A 15,621-nucleotide genomic window follows, 5' to 3' on the forward strand; every position below is an offset into this window, starting at 1 on the left:
AAAGCAAATTTTGTCAATTTTGGGAAATCAAATTCAGAAAACAGCAAAGATGGCAAAAAACAAACAAATGGCAAACATTAAAAGTTAATGTGCATGTGCCATGACTCTAAATCACTGTCATATTGCTGAAAAAATTACAATTTTTTTCAATTTCGCCCACATTTGATGAAATATTAGCAACACTTACAAAATTGTTAAAGCTTTAATCAACACAAAATGTTGCAAATATGTACGAAAACTCAAAATGTAAAAATAATCTTAACATTCACTAGCCAACTTACAAGAGTGACATTTGCGCATCTGTACTTAATATTTTCCAATAAAAGATCTGTTACTGTTTGTACACTGCTCAAGGCTTTCATTGCTGCAGTTTAAAAAAATCTAGATCTGTCCTTGTACTGTAATTGAAACTTTTTTTGGTGTTCCATATCACAAACCACATCCTCTAACTTATTTTTTTTGTTCAAGTCATCTTTGTATAGCCTACAGTATTTTAGATTTTGTCAGGTCAAAAGTTTGCATTTTTTAGGTCACAAGAGTGTAGAGTTCGAGGGATCTAGGATAAGCTATGAATTCAATCCCAGCTTCTGTTTGACTTTTGAATGAGTGCTATGGATTCAGGGGTTGGCTTTGGACCAGATATAATTCCATTCTGCAGCACCACAACATTCTAAAAAGACTTCACAGAAACATTTTTGTGTTACAGAAGCAATGGTTATACGGCCGTTTTTTCCAGCTGATACATTTAATTTATTTTAGACGACTAAGCATGCCCTTAGTTACATTTGAATGTTTGCTTTATGTTTCTCTATTTACCTTAAATACGTAACATTTTCTGTAAATTCGAATGGCTGCCTATAATAACATGATGATCATTTAAACCCCCAATAAATGTACTGTGAAAATGTATTTAAATTCCATTAGAGAAACATAACATTAATGAGGAAATGATGCAGTGAAACTAACAGTTCAGTGTACTGTACATAAAACAAATGGCAAGTAAATGGTTTCTGAGGTTTTTAGTGCAAGTTTGTTTTTACAGTATGAAAGGTAAAAACAGATTTACAGTATTCAAAATACTACAGTATATAACATGTTCAAAATGACTGTGTGTATATTTTATCTATTTATAAAATGTTTTACCAGGAAGTAATACATTGAGAGTTACTGCTTGTTTTCAAGTATGTCCTGGGGACCGAGTTAGGATGACAATACATGGTTACATTAAATGAGCAGCGTTATACATTATATATAAATACATTGCATGAACAGTTAAAAGTAATATATGTTATAGGTGTACAGTATGTAACAGTTACAGACACAATTAAAACGTGAGACAGCTTTAGTTTTGAAAGAACTTACGCTGGTGGATTGTTCCAGTGGTGAGGTGCACAGTAAGAACACCTCACAGACTCAGGATGAAAAACTGCACTCAAGTCACTTGCTCATTACAGCTGAATGCATTTTTGTGCCTTGTTTATGCCTCTCTTCTCTTCACTATGCTGTAGACCAAATTATCAGACTTTTGTAGATGTACCCTATTTTGAAATGTTGTGCCTGCACCCCCATGGAACATGCTGCTCCTCTCTCTATTCTGCTCTCCCTTTTGTATTTTTCTTTAGTACAGCCAGAAAGAAGGAGGAGCAGCTCAGTGAGTTATACCACCTACTGTACAAGCAGGTGTGTGTCACTTCAAAGCTGAGGGCTCTGTTGAGCAAGGTTCATTAATGGGGGTATTTAAAAAATGATGGTCAAAAAGGAGGGATACATCTTGTTCATGGGAGATGGTGGGTATGTTTGGGTAAAGTGGGTAGAAATATAAGGAGGTAGAATGGAAGGCTGAGGGTAGATATAGAGAGAGGAAAAATAAGATGCAGTAGGAAAATATTGTAAGGTCTCTGCAGCATTGACCTTACCTATTTTAATATTTGTTAATATTATTAAAATATTTTTGTATATTATATACAATTATTTGAGCCTGGCTAGCACATACTTTGGCAGGTTAATACATACAGTAGTCACTTTATGTTTCTGTTGTTAGCTAACTTATACCAGCAACAACAATATAATCATAGTTTACCAGTCAATAGAACACAAGGAATAATAATACAGTATAGGAATAAAGTAAAAAACTGATGTTCAAATAATACAATACAGGATAAGGTGGTGTAAGCAAAATAAATGAGGTTGGAAAACATGCCTAACGCAAAAGAAAAAGAAGGAAATGTGTGCAGCATGAATATCATTGACCAATTTAGTAAGGGCAGTCTTAATTAGAGATGGGCAAAATATTTTTGTGGATTTAGATCGCCCGGGTCTCTTGGTACGCACATCAGTCTAAAAAATGCCAATACAGATTTTTCTTTTTGAGAGAAAGAGAATTTAAATGTTATAGCGTCTCCAGTTGTATATCCTTTCAAACAGGGGTATAAATTAGGGAGACATGCTTATGCTGAAAAGGGAGCATACCTGACTGGAAGGTATGCTAATGACTATTCAAAGTATATGTAAATGTCCCATCCCACACTTGCTAAAATGAGCTTTCAAACCAACTATACAGATTTGATAAGCCTATAGCACCAGCCTAATGACTGGAATAGTATCAGGCCCTACAAGACAAGAACCCCCAATCACTGCTTTTCTAGGCTGCAGCTTTACCAGTGTGAGCTAAAGCTGGCTTACAGAACACTCTGTCTACTACTAACATACTTCCAAGGGATACCTATATTGTGGATTGTTAACTTGAAAAGACTTCAAGCACAAAGTTATAATATGTTCTGAGGGCTATGAGTTACTGAGACCAGGTGAGATTAAATAAAACACAGGTTTTCTGACATACAAGTAAAAACAAGGTGAAGTACAGCAAATAAAGTAGATGCAGAGAGAACATAATATACGAACGTGAGCTTGTAACTTGAGTCTAAGGATGAAGACAGTGGACCATATAAACTAAGCAGTGTTCTACTATAAGGCACATTCCGTGCTGGAATACATTACAGCATATTCAAATAAATGGACTGTAAGGTGCCTTCCTGCACCAGAAGGTGTCTCATGGCAGAAGAATGCTTATTAGATATACTTCTCTATCCCTGAAGAGGGTAGAGTGCTTTGAACAGGTATTAATACTCAATGAGAAAAGAGCTCAAAACTAAGTATACTATGACAACGGTGGTAGCCATTTGCTGGTTAAGCTTACACTGCTCGAGCAGTTGTTCTGAATAGCAGAGGTTGTGAGGGTTTAACTTCTGATTCTGTTGGGTCTGATGACACCATACCCTTTTCCTAAGGTGCCTTAGACTTGTCAACCCAATAACACGTTGTATGCCGTGGGAAGCTACTGTAGCGGAATAACTTGCTGCAGTTCGTATAGTTGTCTTTATTTTCAAATAAAGTACTTCAATTCAGTATGTGTCTGACACTCTGGCAGATGGCATAGTGAATATTTGTATCCGTGGTCTGCTAAACCGTAGACACCTTTGTGCATATCCTTCATGTAGCACCAAAATGAGTGCTCATATCTGTAGTAGCTCCCTCTCCCTGGCTCCCTTTAAAAGCAGACCACAGCCACTACCTGGTTGACAGTTTAATGTTTGTTTGTGAAGCACATCTGAGATAACTGTGAGATATGCTAATAGCTAGATTAGCTAAAGACGAGACAACAAGTATTCTAAAACTTGCCTTAAACTTGCCTTAAACTAGCCAGGTACATGCTGGGTACATGCTGATACATTTCAGTGACATTTCTGCAGAGGCTAATGGCCCATCGGATTAACACAACAGGGGTCCCTGGCAGTCCCATTCAGTTTGAATGGGACTGCCAGGGACCCGCGCTGTTAATCCGATGGGCCATTAGTCTCTGCAGAAATGTCACTGAAATGTTTCAGCATGTACCCAGCATGTACCCAGCATGTACCCAGCATGTACCCAGCATGTACCTGGGTCTTGTTGGTGATTGCCACTGGTTTGTTTTAGAATAACCGTCGGCACTACAGTGTATGTGTGAGTAGTGATCAATGAGCACAGTAGTGGATTTTTTCATCAGCTGGTTTAACTCACACTGCTAGAGCTGTGCCCTAGAAAATCAGTGTTTGTGGGTTCTAGTCCTGTTGGATCTGACCATTCCAGATATGAAGTTGAAACCTTAGGCTCATCAAGTCTAAATACTATAGTTGGTATGGAAATAATTTTAGGAAGTGTGGGATGGGATTCATTTAAATTGTCTTCCCATAATCATTAGCATATCTCCCAGTCAGGTACCTCAGGTGTGCTCCTCCTTCTGCACAAGCATGTCTCCCTAATTTGTTTGAGGGGATATATATACAACTGGAAATGGCTGTCTATCACAATTCAGCAATGGATTTTGGATTCTTAAAAAGCCATCTGGATTGTACTTAATGATGAATTTGAATGAATCCACTCGGCTTTTTTAATACCCAATCTGGGGAGCAGATTTGGACCGGTTCGCACATCTGTAGCCTTGATGGAATTACACATTTTATTTCTGTATTGACCAGCTCAGAAGCCTATTTGTGAAAGATATTGTACACTGGCGACACACTTTATTCGAGCTCGGCTAGTCCCACGAATTCGGGTATACCCGGGTGTATTGAGGTTTGTGACTGTTTTGTGCCCGAGTGCATTGAGTTATTTTCCAGGCAGGGATTGAAGCATTTTATTCCCACTGGCTGCAATACTGCACAGTATATATATATATACTGCATTACAATTCATGAATTTATGCCATCTGGTAGACACGCGAAGCATTGCAGCCTATTAAATCCTAATCATTATCATTTAACAGATCAGCCGCCCATCAGCCAGGCATGAACCCAGGCTGTGAAGGCAAACGCAACGGGGCTTGTCAGAGGTGAGGAGTGGCGCATTCCAGGTATCTGCCAGGTACATACTGGGTATTTGCTCGAATAAAGTGTGTCGGTGCAGTATATCAGTAGTTCTCAAACTGTCCCTTGACAACCAATGCTCTGTGAAGATCTTTGTGGTAGCCACTGAAACCTTTCACAATGGACCTCAATCTTCTCTCCTGCAGTTTTAGCTTTTTTCTATCACTACTTGAGGCTGTTTTAAGATACAGTACATGTAAAAAAAAAATGTAAATTAACAATATGAGCTCCCACCCACAGCCCAGGACTAACACACCTACATTTTGATGAACATAAATGTATCAATGTTTGTCTTCCAAATGATTATTAACATTGAATTGGAAATACAGTAGGTCAGGTTTTCAGAATATCCCAGCTTCAGCACAAGTGGCTCAATCAGTCGAAGACTGAGCCCCTGATTGAGCCACCTGTGCTGAAGTTGGGACTGTGCTGAAGCTGGGACTGATTGAGCCACCTGTGCTGAAACAGGGATATCTTGAAAACCTGACCTGTTGAAGGGGCTTGAGCACTGGAGTTGAGCACCCCTGTTGTAGAGCACCTAAAGAGAAAATAGAACATGCATGAGAGCCGTCCGTGCCCAAGAAGTTGAAAATCAAATGGGAAGATGGAGGCAATAATAAGGCAAGAGTTGTTATTCCATGAATCATTTTTCTTTAACATATGGGTTTATTTGAATAAGCATAAATGTTCCTGTAAGTTAAAAAAACAAAAAAAAAAAAAACAAGGGGGAATAGGGAAAAGAAATACAAAAACATTTTTAAATCAGAAATTGAAGATTTTTAAATGAACACTTAATTCTATTCAGAAACAAATCCTCAGTGGACAAATGATAACAGTTCTTACCAAGAACATAACATATTATAGATCTGAGTGAATGTACAGATGTACAGTAGCAGCTGTTATTGCTCCCATTGGCTTGTTGCATCAGAACACACACAATGTGAAAGCGAGAGTAGACGCCATTTTAAATAGATTAGTCGCTTGTGAAAAAGGGGCGGGGCTAACACATTATTGAATCTTTGAATGATATTCAGACTGCTAAACCAACAAGCTTTATTTACATTCTTTGTAATATTGATAGATTGTGTGCAACTACATGTAACGGATTTTCTGAACCGGCCTGACCCACCCAATCTCATATTGGCCCCTGTGGTCTAACCAGTCCCATTACAGTGTGATGTCTGGTGGTGCACCTGTTGGCAACAGGACTCCTGAGTCTCCCGCATGATGTTGTGTTGGGGATTTGCCAACTCAGACAGGTAGCTGAGGTAGTGTGCTTGAGTCCTACCTATATCCAGTGCAGCGCCTCCACCTCCTCAGGATCCCATCGTCCGCTTGTGGATGGTCCTGGTGAGGAACTCCTCTGTGGTGCAGCCCCCTGCGTAATCACTCCACACTTACACACGAGGGTATCTTTTAACAGGAACATCTTTATTTGCACGGTGGGCCAGCTGCCCTCCACAATGGGTGAATTTAGCCCTCCATTGTTCACCGTACTTCCCTTTGAAAGGTATAGTCCTCCTAATGTAGGGATTCCATATCCCCGCAGGGATATCTCCCTGTGACCAGGTCCCTGGTCACAGTTCCAACACTGTCCTTCTAACAGCTTCTTAACTCCTCCTCCATAACTCAGCAAACACTCTCTTACTCTCTACTTCCAACTCCCTAACTTTTGATCAGTGCTGTGCCTTATGTATCCTCTGGGGCTGACACAACTCTGACATCACTAACCATGGAGTCAGAGCCTGTGACCACTCCCATCCATACATAGGGCACCTCACTAGGGTGTGAGGGCAAACCTCCATAATTACTGCTGGCATGCCCATAACTTACCAGGCCTTACTGTCAGCAGGAGAGATGACTGCAGCCATTTTACAGCATTGCTACATTCTCCTCCTGGTGAATCCCACCGTCCCCGGCTGGGACCTAAATTTGAAGTACCTTTCTTCAGGAAGCACTGTAAAATGGAACACACATTATTAGTATTAGCATACATCATATCTATAAAACAACAAGTCACATTGCGCCAAGCACGCCCTGACCAGCAGCCACGAACCCGCGTAATGCTACCCAGTACCTCCTAATAGTAGTGCCGGGGATCGGGTTTCTTCACCTCCCGACCCCCCATGTCCAGTACCGTCACACTGTAAGTGCGCGGCAGACCCCTCTCAGGCCGGTACATTACTTTATGTTTGTACACACTTCGCCCGATACTCCATACCCTTATCAGGTGCTCAATCCTTTCTTCTGCCTTACTACCAGTAATGGCTCCCCCCTTGTTGACCATATACTCCTCTATGGTCTCCCTTAACCACTGGTCCCTGTTATCCTCAATCTCCTGCATGAGGGGTTCAGGGACGTACGGGTACTCCAACCCATGGGAGTACTTATATTTTGCAGTGATTGCCCTTTCAGCCCGACTACTCCTAGTTAGGTTGGCGTTCCCCGCTCTCCCTGGTAATACCCAGGACAAGGGCTCATCTGGGTCTACAGGATCTGACAATATATCAGGACCCATGGGTTCTATTTCATTCCTGCCTATCATGAACCACCTGAATTGCATCTCCTTTTTCCTCTCAGCGGGCGTGAACTCCCCTTTAGCCCACCAGTAGTCCACGATGTCATCTTTCTCTAGCAAGAACCGCGTGCGATCCATCCACCCCACGTACCCCTCGAATAAGGGCGCCCACCAACAGGTCTCCCTAGGCTTCTCGGGCCCAGACTCTAGAGAGTCTCCCTCATCTGTACCCCCCCAGGAGCATACCCCAGAGGTCCCTGCGGAACGGGGCCTGGACCACCTCTCATGCTTTGGGGCCTCCCCAGAAGGTACATCCGCCTCTTCAGGCACCCACTGGGACTTCGATACTTGTCCCAATTGTCCTCCACCCCTTGAACCACCCTCGGAAGCAAAGTTGCCCAGTCTTTCCCCAGTCCAGTTCTCACCAACCCCCAAGGACCCTTCCGACACCCCCAAACTGGATGATGATCCCCGGGAACAGGTGACTGGGACAGGGGCATTATCTAGGGCGTGGGGTTGGGCGTAGGGGTAGGCAGTTGGCAGCCGCGGGGTTCCGACCCGTTCGTCGTCATCAGATTGTCCCGTACCACTGGACAGTGGTATCGCCGGTTGTGTCTCACCCTTCTCTGTCCGCCGCTTGCTCCGGGTCTTTTTAGTCGATCGGGAACCACCACCCGATCGCTGAGACGCGTGTCCTCTACTTCCGCTGGTTCCGCTACCTCCGCCGGAAACGCCGTCATCGCTGGAGTCGGATACGCCGCCATCTTGGGATGGAACCCCATGTGGGATCTCTTCCTCCACGATTATGTCCGGAAGTCCACCTGCGCCCATGTGCGCCGTCCTGGCCTGGCACGGCCTCTCCTCCTCTAGCGGTGATATCGGAGCCTGGCAAGGACAGGGACTATCCTTACCAGTCCGCAGTTTGGGCGTGGATCGCCCGTTGCCACTGGACCCGCCGGCCCCCGGAATAGATGGGCTCCGCCTCTCCGGTCTCCGCTCCACCGGTGACACTTGACTCCTTCCGCTGTCACTTCCGGTAAGTGGTCTTTTTACTCCATTCCCTCCACAGAACACCGCCACCGGCCAGACCAGGGTACTGGTTAATTCCTTGGGCCCCTCGTCCGAGGAATCCGCACTAAGGGTACTTGAGGTCGCCGAGCGCGGCGACCGCCTTCTTTTCTCTCGGTCAGTAGCCTGACCGATCACTTCACGCTCTTCTGAATCCGCATACTTGGTCCATAGTGCACCGGGGGACTCGGCGGACAGCCTAGCCGTATTCCCCCCTGGGTCATTGGTCTGAATGGGCACAAATGTGGGCATCGGCCACAGGTATTGTGTGCCACACTGGGGACAGTGCGCCGCCGTGCCCATGGTGCCACAGGGCAGTCTGCATTGCAGGCAGAGGCCCACTACTGTCTCCGCGTCCCCTACACGTATCACTAGTACCCCCCCTGGTACTGCGTAGGGTTGCGTCGATACCATCCAGTTCACGTCTGGGGAGCAGGCCATTGTCTTGGTGGGAGCCACTTTTAACACTGGTCTGTTCTGGAAGCTGGTTCCGCGTGAGTGACCAACAGGGGTTGGGTGATCAGCCACTCCTTGGTTCAGCTCCGCCCTCATCTGACACAATTGGAATCCGCCCCCAAGAGTAGCGATTATGGGCGGGTCCCACAAGGGAATAGGATGTCCTTTAATTGAGGCCACAACTCTTTCAGTCCTAGAGGGCGCGGCCACAGCTTTCGCGCCCTTATCCCCAACAGGGTGGGGTTCCTCTTTTGCCGCCAATTCCAGCCGTTTTCTTTCAGCTGCATTGCGTGCAAAGTATCCTTCTTTTTTGCACACGATTTCAGCTGCCGGAACTACCTCTGGTAATTGTGCCGTCAGCGCACCAGCTCCTGGGCCCGCGGGATTCATACCCACGGGGCATAGCTGGAAACCACTCCCCCTGGTTGATATTAGGGGAGGATCCCATAGACTAATCGGTTGACTCAGCACTGGGGCTGAGTGAGTTACTGTCCATGAAGGCGCGGCCGCAGCTTTCGCGCCATACCCCCCATGTGGGCGGGGCTCTCCTGTTGGCGCCGCTTCTGGCCAATTCCTTGTAACTTGTGCATTTGCAGAATAGTCTGCCATCGGCCCACGCGGTCTCCCTGGGAAGCGGGAGCCGCCATTTTGGGTCGCACTGTCAGTCTGATCAATGAATGAGGTAGCGTTCATCTGTTTGCAAGTCGACTGACAGTCACTCTCACTGTGTTCTCCTCCTGTTATAACAATGTCCTCAACACAGTCCTCCAGGGTAGCGGCTCGTTGTCCTAGACAGGACCAGAACGGGGCAGCCTCGGCTCTTACTCCACTCCATAGCAGGCTCGTGACAGACATGTCGACAACAGCTTGTTCTTCAGTGGGACGCACGCCAGGTGTGCTCTCCCCATCAGACTCCGGTCGCCACTTTGGACTATCCGCACCGCGCAGATCCTCCATTCTTGCGGTCACTGTATTCATCTTTTGTTTGTCCTGATTGTACATGGGGCTCCTCTCTGCGGGGCAGCCAACCACACCGGCACAATAAAGATTTCCCTGTGTACCTAATGTAGGCTGGACTCATGTATGCCCTACCTCAGGCTAGGCTCACTCTCTCAGTGTCTGCTGTATCTCCTTCCTCCCAGTCTGTGCTCCCTACGGTAAGTGGTCTGGAATGGGTTAGAGTACTCTGGGGCTTCCATGCAGTACTGGGGCGTCTACCTATCTTGGTTAGCCTAGCGCAGACCCTCTCCAGGATTCCTGACCACGTTAACAGACTATCCCTTCTGGCATCCTACCAACTAGCACTACCTCAAGGTGACTAGGACAGCTATAGCCCGGCTCCAAACCCCCAACTCCTTTCAGGCCCCTAGGTCGTCCCTGCGAACTGACAATACACCATCAGCCCCCTGACTACCCCTAGGTCCGTCCCAACGCAGCACAAAGTGGCAGCAGACACTCTCCCTGTTCCCAAGTGACCTAGCAAAAGCCTGTCCTGTTGACAGGTCTCTCTCAGCAGCGCCTCCAAATGTAACGGATTTTCTGAACCGGCCTGACCCACCCAATCTCATATTTGCCCCTGTGGTCTAACCAGTCCCCATTACAGTGTGATGTCTGGTGGTGCACCTGTTGGCAACAGGACTCCTGAGTCTCCCGCATGATGTTGTGTTGGGGATTTGCCAACCCAGACAGGCAGCTGAGGTAGTGTGCATGAGTCCTACCTATATCCAGTGCAGCGCCTCCACCTCCTCAGGATCCCAGCGTCCGCTTGTGGATGGTCCTGGTGAGGAACTCCTCTGTGGTGCAGCCCCCTGCGTAATCACTCCACACTTACACACGAGGGTATCTTTTAACAGGAACATCTTTATTTGCACGGTGGGCCAGCTGCCCTCCACAATGGGTGAATTTAGCCCTCCATTGTTCACCGTACTTCCCTTTGAAAGGTATAGTCCTCCTAATGCAGGGATTCACTATCCCCGCAGGGATATCTCCCTGTGACCAGGTCCCTGGTCACAATTCCAACACTGTCCTTCTAACAGCTTCTTAACTCCTCCTCCATAACTCAGCAAACACTCTCTTACTCTCTACTTCCAACTCCCTAACTTTTGATCAGTGCTGTGCCTTATGTATCCTCTGGGGCTGACACAACTCTGACATCACTAACCATGGAGTCAGAGCCTGTGACCACTCCCATCCATACATAGGGCACCTCACCAGGGTGTGAGGGCAAACCTCCATAATTACTGCTGGCATGCCCATAACTTACCAGGCCTTACTGTCAGCAGGAGAGATGACTGCAGCCATTTTACAGCATGGCTACATACATATTATTATATAAGGTTAAATGCCTCTTCCAATGTGCAGATCATGTTTTCTGACTTACTTGCTGAGTAGAAGGATGCAGCTATCTATTAGCACTACTTGTTTCAACCACTACATCATGGTTATATACCTAGCTGTAACTTGTTCCTTGTGTATAAGGTGGGAATGAAAAATAATAATTCTGTAATATTTTTCTTTTTGGTTTGATGAGCAATATTAGAACTGCATACACAAAGATTTCAAAGCCCTACTTGAACGTTACATACATATTTTACAAAATATGTTTTCTGATGGAGTAATGGAAAAAAACTGAAAATAAATCCTTGGTTTGGTAAATATTAAGACAATGGGGCTTATGCAGTAAAGGTTCATAAAAAAATCGCCGGGCCATTTACAGGAACGATGACGAGAATTCTAAATCTTGCCATGGAAAATCTGGGGCAATCACCAACAATACCCCAGTAATGCTGCAACATTTATTGTGACATTTCTGCAGAAAAAATAATGGCCCATCGGATTAACACAGCAGGGACCCCCACTGTGTTAATCCGATGGGCCATTAGTCTGTCTGCAGAAATTTCACTGAAATGTTGGCAGCATTACCTGGATATTGCCCCAGAATTTCCAAGGCAAGTTTTAGAATACTCGTGGTCACACCTGTAAGTCACCGTTTTTGGAGCGTTGCTATCACGCTATTCAGAAAGCGTTGATTACCTGTGATTGCAAAATTTACAAAACTGACAAGTTGCCACCGGCAATAGGATTGCCTCTCTGAAAAAGCCTTACCCGGCGATTCCTTTCTGCTGCAGAGAGAGCTGCTCAGAGAGAGCCGCCTCTCCCAGCGCAAATCTCGCACGAAATTAATATTTTTTATTATACATTTTAATACTAATGTAGATGGCCAGGGGGTCTCCAGAGCAGAACTGCGTTGGTTTCAGGTCCAGGGACCCCTGCTTCCCAAGATACAGGCCCCATTATGGGGTGCCGTAATCTCCTATGCATGTAAATATCCCGATCATGTGACCGTGGGAATCCAAATGATAGGAGATACCGGCACCCCATAACGGGACCTGTATCTTGGGAAGTAGGGGTCCCTGGACCTGAAAACAATGCGGTTCTACTCCAGGGACTCTGAGGGATACCAGCACCCCATTATCAGGGGATCTCCTGAGCTGAACTAAGTTGATTTCAGCCTCGGGGACTCCCTACTTCCCGGGTTACAGGCCCCGGTATGGCGTGCCGGTATCTCCTCCCTGTTAAAGATCACGTGGGATGTAAACAAAGAAGAGGGATACTGGGGGACATCTGTGGGGAAGAACCGGGGGCCCCACAGCTGTGGGGGCCCCATGGACTCGCAAGGACCACCCGAGGGCCCCAGACCCCTGTGGGAACCTCCCGAGGGCCCCAAGACCCCCATGGGAACCACCCAAGGACCGTCGGATGCCCATGGGTACCACCTGCGGACCCATGGGGGACACCTGTGGGGAATAACTGGGGCGGGTGGTCCCTGCAGGTCCCCAGGGCCCTCACAGCTGTCCCCCATGGGTCCTCAGCTGGTCCCAGTGGGAGTCCGGGGGTTCTCTGTGGTACCTGTGGGCATCCAGGGGTCCTCGGGTGATCTCCGTGTGTCCCCGCTGGCCTGCGGTACCATTCCTGTATGAAAAAAAAAACCATTGCATACATTTCAATAAATAAACCTCGCCCCCCCCCACCCCAAGCACATAAGGTGCAGTAATGGGCAAAATAACTATTATCCAGATATGGATAATAGATTATTTGCCCATTATTAAACACAACATTAGCCATGAAGCATAAAAAAAGTAAATAAAACTGTTCTACTTACCCCCTGGCAACATGTAGTGCATCCTCGTGAGCATACTGCAGCATACTGTAGGGCCATGCCTCCATTGCCTGAAAAAATACATAGCAAAATACATTCTAATGGCCCCTAGACCCTTAATCACCTTAGCGGTTAATAACCGCTATAGTAATTAAGGAATTAACCCACCCTGCCCTGCTACCCACCCGGGAGGCCTAACCACCAACCCCAGAACCACTATACCAACCCTGAACTCTTTGAGTGTCATAGTGGTACATCATACCCATATAATATAGGTCTGGTAAGCCACTATAGCACTCAATGGGCACCTTAATCAAAATACATGAATGCACAAAAAACACAATAATAAAGCATACACAAACACCTAAACACCCCAATTCAGTACATTAAAACATTAGCCAACAAATGCAATTAATACAAGCACTAACCAACACCACAAGGAATTAATTCAACCATTAACCAGCAAAGCAATTAATTAATAAAGCAACTCGGTTAAACAAGGAATTAATTGAACCATTAACCAACAAAGCAATTAATAAAACAACTCGGCACCACAACCATTAAAAGCATTACCAAACACAAGACATCATTAATTAAAAAATAAAATCAATCGCAATAAAAATTAATACTAAGGCTGCAAAATGATAAACAATTACATCCACACATAGAAAAAATCACACTCTGTAAGGATTCTGCTCCTGGGTTTGACTGGAACTCATCCTTACAGAGCTATTCCGTTTCCAGACAAGCCCTCCCTAAACCTGCAATAAGGTATCACCTGCTTCTTGCTGCCTCCTGTGCAGCTCTGGCCTGATTGGCTTCCTGTGCTATTTAGCTGCTGCCTTTCCTCCAGGCAGTTGCTGAACATAGACTTTACTTTCTCAAAGTAACTTGCTTACCACAAGCAGCTCTGTTTGGCCTGTCTTGACCTCCTTGTGTCATTGTCTCCTGCTCCTATCCTCCTGCTTCCCAAGGCCTTACTGCAAAGTAGCCCCGGCGCTGCTTACCTTGTTCCTGGCAGACTTTGCTTTCGCTGCGCTGAAGTGGCTGCGCTGGTTTCCTCAGTGTTTCCTATGGCATGTCTGCACCCCTGGTTTCCTGTGGCCTTTGCTCTTCTCTGTTCCTGTTCCCTCCTTCCAGAAGCCTTCTATGCTTAAGCGGTGTCGCTGAAGTTTTCCTGTTTTCTACGCAGAAGCGGTTTCGCTGAAGATTTCCTGATGACGACCCCAGCCTGTGACCTCTACTATGCTCCTATGCCACCCGCCTTGTCCTCAGCTCGTTACCGCGACAAGCTGGGGCAGTGTGGGTTAACCCCTTAATTACTATAGTGGTTATTAACCGCTAAGGTGATTAAGGGGCTAGGAGCCATTAGAATGTATTTTGCTAAGTATTCTTCATATTGCCAGGGGTAAGTAGAAAGATTTTATTTGCTTTATGCTGCATGGCTAATGTCGTGTTTAATAATGGGCAAATAATCTATTACCCACATCTGGATGTTACTGTATGTGTTTGGTAGTGGTGGTGGTGGGGGTGTGGGGGAGGTGTATTTATTGAAATGTAGGCCATGTTTATTTTTTTACATACAGGAATGGTACCGCAGGCCAGCGGGAACTCACGGATCCACCCAAGGACCCCCGGACGCCCACGAGGACCACCTGAGGACGCTCAGGGGACATCTGCAGGGAAGAACCAGGGGCCCACAGCAAGGACCACCCGAGGGCCCCCAGACACCTGTTGGAACCACTGGGGGCCCCCAGATCCCCATAGGAACCACCCATGGGCCCCCAGACACCCGGGGGGACCACCCGTGCACCCCATTGTGGCCCGCTGGGACAACCTGGAGGCCAATGGAGCCTAGTGGGGACCACCAAGAGGCCCACAGACCCTCCGAGTGTACCCTCTGGGTGCACTGTGGGGCCTGCGGACACCTGTCTTGACCACCTGGAGAACCCAGCCGGCCTGTATATTTATCGTGTGTGTAAAAAAAAAAATAGTTTTATGGGGGGGGGGGGGGGGGCACAAGGGGGTGGGTTGTGTATTAGATATTGTAATGTTTATTGGGGTCTAGATGGTGGGTAGGGGGCATTTTGTAAGTATTTTGTTTTATTGTGGGTAGCGGGGTGGGTGAAGGGGGTAGTAGCCCTATGCCTACCGGGTGGGTAGCAGGAGGGGTTAACCCCTTCATTACCATAGCGGTATTAACCGCTAATGTAATAAGGGGTTAAATCCACCCGCAACACCCCCGCAAGGCATAAAAACCCACCAAGGGACAAATACCACCGTCACCCACCCCCGCTATCCACAATAAGCATGGCTCCGGAAACTCCCGGCATCAATCCGATGCAGGAATTTTTTTTTTCTTTTTCTAAGTGCCGTCTTGCCGCTCATCGCAGCTTCTGACCACCCTCCCACCAACTTTTTCTGGTGTTTGGATTTGGGGAGAAAATCGCTATTCTAGAGCAGCGATAGGCCTCTATAACCTACTAGAATTGCACAAGTTTATGGACATTCCGCTCGGC

At 46.4% G+C, this 15,621-nt stretch overlaps 1 protein-coding gene across 2 annotated transcripts in view; it reads left to right on the forward strand.

Moving 5' to 3' along the window:
- The window catches only part of BMP5 (bone morphogenetic protein 5), a 177,239-nt gene that overhangs the window by 93,364 nt on the left and 68,254 nt on the right, over positions 1 to 15,621 (forward strand). The window lies entirely within an intron of this gene.

The sequence above is a fragment of the Ascaphus truei genome, chromosome 4 (assembly GCF_040206685.1).
Source record: "Ascaphus truei isolate aAscTru1 chromosome 4, aAscTru1.hap1, whole genome shotgun sequence".
NCBI classification, from domain to species: Eukaryota; Metazoa; Chordata; class Amphibia; order Anura; family Ascaphidae; genus Ascaphus; species Ascaphus truei.